The sequence below is a fragment of the Benincasa hispida genome, chromosome 12 (genome assembly GCF_027475165.1).
Source record: "Benincasa hispida cultivar pf3 chromosome 12, pf3_genome.v1.1, whole genome shotgun sequence".
Lineage (NCBI taxonomy): Eukaryota > Viridiplantae > Streptophyta > Magnoliopsida > Cucurbitales > Cucurbitaceae > Benincasa > Benincasa hispida.
The window spans coordinates 20,324,158-20,335,485 of NC_143489.1; the positions used below are offsets into that span (position 1 = coordinate 20,324,158).

General features: G+C 35.2%; 1 pseudogene; it reads right to left on the reverse strand.

Annotated features, from left to right (window-relative positions):
* Positions 1-5,758: 5,758 nt before the first annotated feature.
* On the reverse strand, positions 5,759-7,946 carry LOC150031851 (glycosyl hydrolase 5 family protein pseudogene; annotated as a pseudogene).
* Positions 7,947-11,328: the final 3,382 nt, after the last annotated feature.

Below are 11,328 nucleotides of genomic sequence, written 5' to 3' on the forward strand. Positions count from 1 at the left end.
AGCTCTTCAATCAGACGAATCCCCAAAGTGGTAGGTTTGAGCTAGTGATCTGGCCACTCGTACCCATGCAAATCAAAGACCGCCCTTCATAGGCAGGAGTTTCCAACTCACTTAGGATTAAGGTCATGTTACCTGTGGTTATCCTAGTGAAATGAAAGTCTCTGTCATGAACGACATTATATAGCGAGACTAAACATTTCCTGATCCGGTCTTATATAAAGTCCTTTGTATAGGATACCCCCACTCACTTGTCTCCACATGAATGATCAAGATGAGACCATTTGTAGCACTTGACAACACTTGTAACATCTACAAAGCAGGTCATATCCGTAGTGTCACCAGGATAAGGTCTCCATCCTTTATCCATATACTACAAACCATTTAGGTTATCACTTAAGGCATGATTCACTTGTATGTCTCCACATACATGCTTAAGTTACAATGATAACTAGGGATCTTAGTTTATTGGTTTGTGGTTAATGCAACTAAAATATCTCATATTTCAAGACAATAGTGAATAAAATATCTCATATTATTACATCACAAATGTTTGTTCATACATGTAAACTATAGGAACCTACGATATTTTGGGCATCAACCCGAAGAGTAATCAATGTTTAAATCAAAATTTAGATATTTAAAAAATCTCCAATTGATTTTAGTTTCGATAAGTTTATACGTTAAATATATCGAATATAATTAACGAAACCCTACAATTAAAATTGAACAATTAAAATTCTAAGCCCTAATTTCGAATTTGAACACTTCATATTAGCTCAATTTTCTAATCCAAGGTTTAATGTTTTACAAGCTAATAGAGGGACCTTATGGACCAACAGATCATGAGCTTCATCGATTTGAGATTAATCGTTTAAACTCTTTAATCCAAGTCAATCAATATTTGTTAACCATCGAGACTGTAACACCCTGAATTTTGTACTTAATGTAATTTCCATATTTTCTAGTATTAAAGGGAATTTTTTGAACTTTGGAAATTCAAAATGTAATTATTGTGATTTAATTGCTAAGATATGGGTGTTTCAGTTTAATGGTTTAATCAGAGGAAAGTTATGGAAATTGGACTTTTCATATCACATAAATTAAATTCCAAATTAATGTCAAGAATTAGTTTCATTTTGAAAGGAAGGGGTGTTGCAATTTAATGGTTTAATCGGAGGAAAGTTATGGAAATTAAACTTTTAATGTCACACAAATTTAATTTGAAATTAATGTCAAGAAATAATTTCATTTTGGAAGGGGGTTATGTCATACAAATTTCATTTAAAATTAATGTCAAGAATTAATTTCATTTTGGATGGGGGTTATGTCACACATATTTATTTGAAATTAATGTCAAGAATTAATTTCATTGTGGAAGAGGGTGAGTTAAAGTCTTTATGAATTGAAAATTTTACGGGAGAAAAGGATTAAAAGTTGGAAGCAGGGTCTGATTGAAGGAAGATTTTGGAGATTGGAATCTTGAGGGTGGTTGTTGCTCAGTCTTCGTTGGGGAATTGAATTTAAAGATTTATTATTGAAGATTGTCGCTTGGATCGATATCTGAATCTACTATCGAGGTAAGTAATCTTACTACTTGAAACTGCCCACGGGCCAGACACTAGATGTATGCTATCATGACAGATTGATATTATTACAAAACGATAGCATGATAGACTGATAGTATAGTATAACTGATGTACATTCTTGTATGAGGATTTGAAAGATTAATTGTGCACATAGATACTTGAATGCTAGCATGAGATGATATTTGATTCCATAAGGTTGTATTTGATCTGAGCATATTGAGGGGTATATATATGTTGCAGGGCCATGATGTTGAGGTGTATATGTATATTATAGAACCACGTTGTGATACTTGTGATGTTAAGATTGTGATAGTGTCCTCACTGATTAGTTGGATGCCCACTAGATGATTATTTCCTTCGGGATTCACTAGAGATGGTGTTATCCTTCGGGATTCACCAGAGGTTGTGTTTCCTTTGGGATTCACCAGAGGTCGTGTTTCCTTTGGGATTCACCAAATGTTGTATTTCCTTCGGAATTCACTAGCTGTGGTGTTTTCTTTCGGGATTCACAAGAGGTTTTGGGTGCTAGGGGACTTACTAGAGGTAGTGGGCATACATAACTACAGTAGGATAAAGATCAGTTTTTCATGTATGTATGTGTCCCATGCAGACTAGAGAAGTTTATATGTGCCACTAGAGGTAGGCATCTAGAGGGCATAGATGCCTAGCCTGGCCCCAGTAGTGTGGTTACTTACTGAGTACTTTATACTCATCCTTTCTCATATCGTTTTTTCAGGTAAGGATAGATATGTACCAACGATTGACAAGTGGAATCCGTGATCAAGCCACTGGGACAAGTTCTATGCTTTCGCTTATGATATTTAGATTTATTTTCATGTTTTTCAACTTTTAGTTTTTATATTTGAAACTTACTATTAAGATTGTTTTCAGTCCTATTTATTATCATTTATGATTTATGGGTACCCTATCGTTGATGGCATAAAAATTAATTCCTTGTTATGCATGCACTGTGATGATAGATAATGTGCTACAAGCTCATGTCCCCGACAACGACGCCATAAACTTGATGACATAGAATTTAATCTCTTTTTCTTTATCTAACTCTAACACATGGTTTGTGAATAAAATGAATGATGTGTTGTATATGTGTTCAAGTGCTTTTGCGATAAGACATTTTTTTATGCGATACTACATCTTAATATATGCGTTATTAATGATATGCTCGTAGTATGCGATGGAGTAGTGCATGTCACAAGTTTCCTTGTGTTGAAACCAAGTATAATTTTAACGCAAGTTTCTCAGAATGATCCAAGGTCGAACACAGATTATTTTTGTTAATACATTACTTAAGTTATACATGCGACCGGTTTTTAATAATGAATAAAGAATGCTGATTTATACAGAAATGTAAATTGCAGTGAAAGTAAAAATGCGTTAATAAAATAAATCCTAAACTAATATGATACACGATACAAGATACACGATACATGATACATGATACTGAGGTCGAGAACTAACTGTGAAGTTGTACAAAGAATCGATGTATGCGATGGCAAGTCTTTATGAATGAAGTAGAAAGAGAAAGAGTAAATAGTAAAAACATTGCAAGTTTATCAATTGCGTTAAAGATGCAACTAAGGTTCTGCTTTCCCATAGCGTACACCTATCGGTGATCAGCCGCATCCCCATATCTCTATGGTGAAACAGGGATGAACATGATGAACGCAAGGTTGTTTCCATCTCTGGAAATACTTCTTGCTTTAGTTAACGCATTCTTCCAACCTTCTCTCGATAGGCGGAATAACATCTTCACTTCTGCTCTCACAGGTGAAGATGTCGTTGAGCATGCTTTAGCTAAACTTAATTATTTCCTTAACACAAATTAACTCACTCGCATAATTCTTGCTATTTACCCAGGGGATTAAGAACACATCATGGAGAAAATGGGTTATGGATGTACGGAAAGAGACAGAGAAATGACAATGGTGACTATTATAACATTTAATTCTAAAATTAAACGTTTGATACATGTCGTGAATGAGAGATTACAGAAGATGAATACAGATGATGAAATAGAGATTAGAAACAAATACAGAATGAGTGTTAGCGTCTTGACACAAATTCTGAATGGAGATTGTGCTTGTCGGCGTGTGGAAGTGGTGGAAAGGAAAGCTTCCTTCTCAGGCTTGCTTTCTTGGTAGAATTGACCTTTGCACAGAGCTTCAACTACGGGAATTGGAAGGATTCTCTGCTCGGAGACTCACCTCTCGGCCTTGTCTTGTGGTTCTCCCGGATCTACTCTGTAAGTCACTCCAGATCAACCTCCCTCTCAGAATTAGTATATGCACGTCTCTATGTATATATGTATGTACCAGTATCTATATCTGTATGTGTATATATTTTTAGCAAATTTGAAGAAGCTATTTATAGGCAAGGCCTTAACTCTTTGAATTTGTGGTCCCTACTGTATAGTTATGATAGTTTCTGAAATGGCGGAATGGAAAATTTCTTTTGTTACGCAATCAAACCGTCAAAAATGCACAACTGAAAGCTGTACACTTGTCAGAATCTTTCGCAAATGCGTTGTTCTTCACATCTTCGATCGATCGCCGCATGTAATGATGTTTTTTATTACCGCATGTGGTTGAAATTGCATTGATCGCTAGAGCTCTTGATCGATTGTCGCATGCGCCATCATTGAGTTGATCATCTCTTCATTCTTGATTGATGGGAATAATGCGACGTAGATGCGTTGTTCATTTTTTCTTTGAGCTATAAACGCATGCAGTGACTTATTTCCTGCAAAATAGAAATTGAAAAATTATATTCTACCATCGCGGTGTTAGTGGGTGTATTAACAACATTTTATAATTTACGCATTTCTTAGCCAATTTCTATACTATCGACGCGACTTTTCTTTCTTTTAGCCGCAATATCTAAATAAAACAGTATAAATAACTTGTATTTCTACAATTTATCAATCGTCTATTTTTAATATTTGAATGTAATGATGATCTTTTGAATTTACCTTAGTTTTTTAGCATTTATTTCACTATAAAAGGGTGTCATTTTAAGTTCCATGAATGCATGTGTTTAGGAACGGTCCAACTTGAGTTCTAGAGGGTCGGGTTGTTACGGAGACATACCACTTGTACTCTTCTCATTGTAGATATATTTGTGTCCACTTGATTTAACCATAATCAGTAAGTCGATCCTTCACAGGTCGTCATATTCATAGCTAGGTCAAAATTACCATTTTTCCTTAATAAATACATCTTTCTCTTTAAGCTCCCACTGATCCTTTATTGAATAATTGGTTTATAGTCTAACTTATAAACCATGTCCCTCTCGACCATTAGAGGGTGGGGCTCCTTTGTTCAAGATAAAGAATCAGTACTTAAGGAAATAACCTATCTGCTAATCCTAAAATGTGTAGAAGCGTAATCCATATTGCAGGATTATGTTCCCAGCAATCTATCCGGTCTTGTCCCAAAAATGTGAGGCTTGTTCAGCAGTGTTGGTTAACTACTCTCACCTATGCAGATCAAAGGATAATTCTGAATAAATGGGAGTTCATAGTTAGCTCATGATTAAGATCGAGTTACCCTAGGTCATTGAATTGAAATATCAGTTTTAACAGTATACGATTGTTATAAAGAAAAAGTGACTATTTCGTGGTCCGGTCTTATCCAAAATTCTATTGCATAGGATGCCCCTACTCGCACGTCTCCACATGAATGATTTTAGGATCACGTCGTTTGTATCATTATACAAAGTATGCCGCATCCATAGTGTCCTTAGGACGAGGATCTAATCTCATCCAGATACTTATGACCTTTTTGGTTATATACTATAATTTGATCTCTTTTATTTCTCTACATAAAGTAACGGTATTCATACTATAGTCATGGATTCGTTTATTAGATTTTTGTTACATAATGAAATTTCAATTACACTTTCATTGAATAAATGCTTCAATAATACTTTTATTGATAAATAGAATATATTTCCATGATTATGAATTGCGAGTTTTACAACATCAATAACAATCTCGGGTTACTAATATATACAAATAAATAATGTTGAGAAAAGAGAAAATACAATGATTACTTCTTAACTTCCATTAAATGAGACGTACATTTGAATAATAAATTTGCTTGCATTGAAATAAATAAGGTTTCAACATATATATAATTACTTGTTGACTTCAATTAAATGAGATGTAAATTTGATGGAACAAGTGCAAACCATTGGCTTTGTGGATCTTCTTGGCATTGAGAATCATTTGAACACATGCACTTATTAGTCACAATTTGATGGGAATGAGAAGCTCTTTGCAAGCATAAGACTTGTCCTTGTTTATCCATAGTGGCTAGTTGTAGTTTGGCATTTGAAGCATATTTCCATACACTTTGTTGGCTTGAGCAATCTTGAGAGAGAATTGGAGGGAGCCCATCTCCTACAGCTTTCAAACACAATATAGATCCCGCCAACCTAATAGGAGCACCGTCTTCTTCATGGCTTCAACGGTTAGAGGTCTTACAGCTACTAATTCCTAGTTGATATTTTTTGTTCATTCGCACACACCCACCACTAAGAGAATGGTACATTATGAATGTTGTTGTGAGATTTGAACTTGAATCTGTGTTAAGAGCAATCATTTTGATTCTTAAGTTAGTTAGGAGGAAAAAAAAGTAGAAAATAGAAAATTGGTAGAAATAAATCTTCTTCTTAAGATATAAATTGAAAATATTTCAAAAAAATTGTAAGTGGAGAAAAGTAACATATAACTTAAGAAGTTGTACCTTGAAGTTTGGTTTGCAAAAGTTGAAATCTCTAAAGAAATAGTTTAGAGTTTTTTGCTCGTGCAAAATTTGAGTCTAAGACACCAAAGGTTTCCTCAGCATTTTTTACACCTTCTCTATAATAGTAGCTACCTTGCAAAGCCCATAAGCCCCAATCAAAATCATTTTTGGTAAGATAGGTAAAAAAGCAACTTAAAAATCGATTTTGTCCCTCATTTGTGCCTGTTTGATCAATCCCAAATTCACTCACGAATAGTGGCATTGGGTTTTGTCCTCTGACAAGAAACCCTACTCGATCTTCAAATCCTTGGTTGACATTAGCACAAAATGTGTTTAATGGCTTCGACATCCAAAAATCACCCATGTTATTTGTGAAGGAGTACAAGTGAGCCTCAAATACAAGTTTATTGTCCAAGTTGAAGCCCAACGACCTGTTCTTCAAGAAGCTCAGATCGGTGTCGTAGCTTAGTCCAGAAACTACTACTAAAGCATTTGGGTTAATTTGGTGAATAAGCTTAGCTCCTTGGCTCATGTATTGAAACCACATCTCCACGTTTTGGTTTGGTCCTCGCGGTTCGTTTCTCAAGCTCATTGCTACCACCTTTTACATATATATTATAATGCAAATGGTTAGCATATTGTATAAATTCATGATAAACTATAGGTTAAAATACTATTTGACCCTATAATTTAAGACTTGTTCTATTTTAACCCTTATAGTTCAAATTTAGTTATTAATGGTACTTTTAATATATCTTAGGATTAACACTATTGTTAATTTATGATAAAAATATAAAAAGTATACAATTATATTACTCTCTCTCCATATAAATTTTTAAACATATTCACATTGTGTCTTTTCTAGTTGGGAAATTGTTCTTGTTTTATAAAATTTCGCTAAAACTTAATAGTTAAAATGAAGCCATAAAGAAACTAACAGGAAAATTGAAAAAATGTTGCATTAATCATCCATAAAACTATAGTTATTTAGAATCTTCTTAAAAAGAAAACATACTTGTGATTTGCTTTTCAAGCTTTGTGCTGCCAAACTGATTCCTTGTATCCATTCTTGAGGATCGAAGTACCGATCTCCAAAAAAGCCATTTCCATCATCATCGTTACAGCACCATCTTGGCTGACTTATATGATTATCAGAAACTACCATGACCCCATGTGCAGCAAGTGAATCAACCACTGCTTCATATGCCTCAACGACTGTCTTGTTCAATATAGAAGGGTTGTTTTGAGCTATGCCTGCCATGGCATCCTTCAGATCAAAATTCTCGAAGGATTTTTGAACAGTCAAATTGGCATGGCGTGTGAACATATGAATTGAGTATGTCAAACGCACGCAATTAAACCGCAACTTTGCTATCAAGGCGGTGATATTATCAAGCGGCCTGAGATGAAGACCCTCTGGCAACATAGCTTGCATGTGTCCTGGCCAATTAACGCACATTAACTTCACACGTTGGCCTGTTGTGACGTCGACAATCCATCTTCCATTGGTTGAAAGAGGCAATGGACAAGTCTTCAAAGTTAACAACGCAAAAACACAAACTAAAGCAATATTTTTCCACTGTTGTCCTTCCATTTTTCTCTTGCTTCAAAATTGAACTCTCTTAAGTTTGGATGATGATGCAAAAGAGTCACTTTTTCAATATTTATATAAGTCATCAAGCTATATTAAAATCAAAATAGCTACCAAGATAAGAACTTGTAACAAGTAAATGATGAAATGGTCTAACTAAAATTTGGTTTAAATTCTAAATTAAGGATGATAGTTTAGCTTAATGCTTAAAGTAGACTGTAAGGTAAAGATTAGGATGTGAAGGTAAGTTTACCTGTATTTTTTCTAAATACGAGTTGTATGTAAGGAGTTGTTATTTTTCATAACAACTCCTATAAGAGAGAATCAGACAGTAATTCTTCTTAATTCAGTAGCTGAAAAATATACAGATATGTTGTACTTGACTCACTTCATTCTATATAGAACTTTGAGTTGATTTTTTTTTTTTTTTTTTTTTTTTTTTTTTTTTTTAAAAAAGGGAAGAACTAAAAACATTTTTCTTTTAAGGAAAAAAAATCTAAAAAGTATCTCTAAGTCCAATAAAGAGAAAAATAAAATTCCAAATATTACCTTCAATAAAATGAATGAAAATATTACTGGCAATTACGGCAAGAAGAAAGGCAACACTAAGTATGAGTATCTTGTTCTTAGATGCAAAGACAAATTTGCTTGTTCAAGGATTTTGTTTTAGATAAATCACCCTTCTGAAATTTCTTTGGGAAACAACATTTGCTTCCCCTTCTTTATTTTTCATTAAAGATTGGTAACTTTGGAGTTCATTGAGAACAGTCATTATGTTGTAATCAACCTTCTTCATTACAAAATTCGTACAAAAAGTTAGAAAACTCTTCCGAAGAGATTCTATTATAATATTAACTTGGCTCTACTCATCTATGATAGTCCCATTTGCCTCCGCTATATTGAAGTGGATCTTCATGTTTAGGACATGTTCTCTAACAGAGGTCCCATCCTTCACACGTGAATTATGAATGTATTTAATAACATCGTTCTGTGCTAATGAGAATGATTGTCCAAACACCCCTTGCAATGACTCCATGATCTCTCTCGCAGTGACCATGGTTTCATGCTTTTTGGTAAGCACATCAGATATGCTTGTCAAAATATAGACTTTGGCTTTTTTATTAGCCCAGACCCATCTGTCATAAATATCCCAAACATTTTAGGTTGCGTTAAGATTGGGAAGAGGAGGATGTTCCTCCATTAAAACAAATCTCAAATGATCAACTACTAGTATTGTGTTTATGTTCGACTTCCAATTTGAATAACCCTCTCCATTGGACCTGTCGGAGGCTAAGAGTTGTATAATCGAGTTTGACATGCTGAAACATAAACAAATTCTATAAGTAAATTGCATCTAAATCCAATTTTAGCAAAAGTAATAAAGTACCCATATTTTATTATTGCAACGATACTTCCGAGAGTTAGAATAGATATGTTGGGGTTTTTGCCCTTAAGTCTCGTGTCCTGTAGTTTGTAAATAACTTTGTAAGAATACTTGTGATGTATAATATATATGATATTTACTTCACTTATTGACTTTGCACATTTAGATTTTTTTATTTTACCACAAACCAATAAACTTAATATCCTTGGTTGTCTTTATGTAATTTAAGTATTTATGTAGTGACATACAAGTGGATCATGTTTTAAGTGACAACCAAAATAGTCAGTAGTATATGGATATAGGAGGGAAACCTTATCCTGGTAACACTATGGACGCGGCCCGCTTTGTGGTATTGTTACAAATGTTATGACTTGTCACAGATTGTCTGATCCTGATCATTCGTGTAGTGGACATGCGAGCGAGGGCGTCCTACACAAATAAATTGTATAAGACCTGACCTCGAAGTATTAATGTCTCGTCATATAACTCCGTTTATGACTGAGACTTCAGTTCACTAGGAAGACCATAGGTAACATGACCTCAATCCTGAGTGAGTTGGGAACTCTTGCCATTGAGGGCGGTCTTTTGATTTGCATGGGTACGAGTGGCCAAAGTGCCGACTCAAACCTACCACTTTCGGGATTCGTCTGATTTGGGAGCTGGGAACTCTTCACAAGATGGAGTTCACTCCTTCCCCAAAACAAGGGTAAGTAGATAAATTTCTCTCTTAAAGGCTGATCCCGGGGATTGAACGATGTGGCGCCACACACTTTTTCATGGCTCGAGAGGTGTTCACTCATAGTAGGATTATGTTTTATTGTTCATTAGAGGGATCAGTGGTACTTAAGGAGGAAGATGTAATTACAGGGGCAAAATGGTAAATTGGCCTGCTATAATTACGAGCATCTGTGAAGGGTCATCATACTGATGATTGGTTATATCCAATGGATATAGAAATATATTTATGGCAAGAAAAGTTCAACTGTCGGTCTTTAGTGGAAGTTGCTATTTAAAAAAAAAAAAGTATTTTAAAAAACTTGCTATTTTCATATTTAGAATTTAACTAGACTCTCAAATGGTGTGTTGAGAGAAGTTGGTATGGATAATCTTGATAACATGCGGAAATGCATGCCATCTTAGGCCTTTTATTTAGAATTATGAAGGCTGTTAAACAGAATATGCGGCAATTATGTTAAAAATTCATGAGAAAATGAGCTTGCAGCGTTCAGCACTGAGAATCTCGGCTAACCCATTATTATGCGTTATTATTCGTTCAATTATCTATTTTTGTAGCTAACACAGGAAGTGGACACAACCGCGGAAGCCGGACTACCACATAGATGACCGCATACAGAGAAACTCTCCATCGCAAAGGCGGACGCATTCGATCAACGCATGGGTGTTGCGGTAATCAACCGCATGCGTCCATCGCATAGGAGTTACGATCATCAAGCAATTACGATCATCGTGTAGAAGTTGCGGTATTAAGCAAATGCGGTCACTGCATGATTGCGGCTACACGATAACACATAATAGAGAGATCAACGCAAAGTTGGTGGAATGGACGCATCAACGCATCTCTCGGAAAAATCAAAAGATGATGTTGACATTTCACTTACCATGTCGTTAGCAGTAGAGATTCAGAAAAGGACTAACGCGCTGCGAATGTCAGAATAAAAGAAGTCCATTAATGCTGTCAACGATCAAGTTCTATATATAGAAGCCGTTGAGCAGAATTTTAACTTATCCAGGGTTATTCCTGCGATCCAGACAAATGCGTGAGAAGAAAGCTTGAGATTTCTTCATCCCCTTCTTCCATTCCGAGTGACGATCAGAGCCTTCGACCGGAGCTAGATCTCAAGAGAGTCAGCTTCACCGCCCTTTCATGGCACCACCAGCAGCCTTGGCACAAATCTGCTGGAAGCAAGACATTGCTTCCAGCTGGTCATTTCATTTTCTCTTCTTTTCTTATATTGTATTGTATTACATTTTGGGATTAAC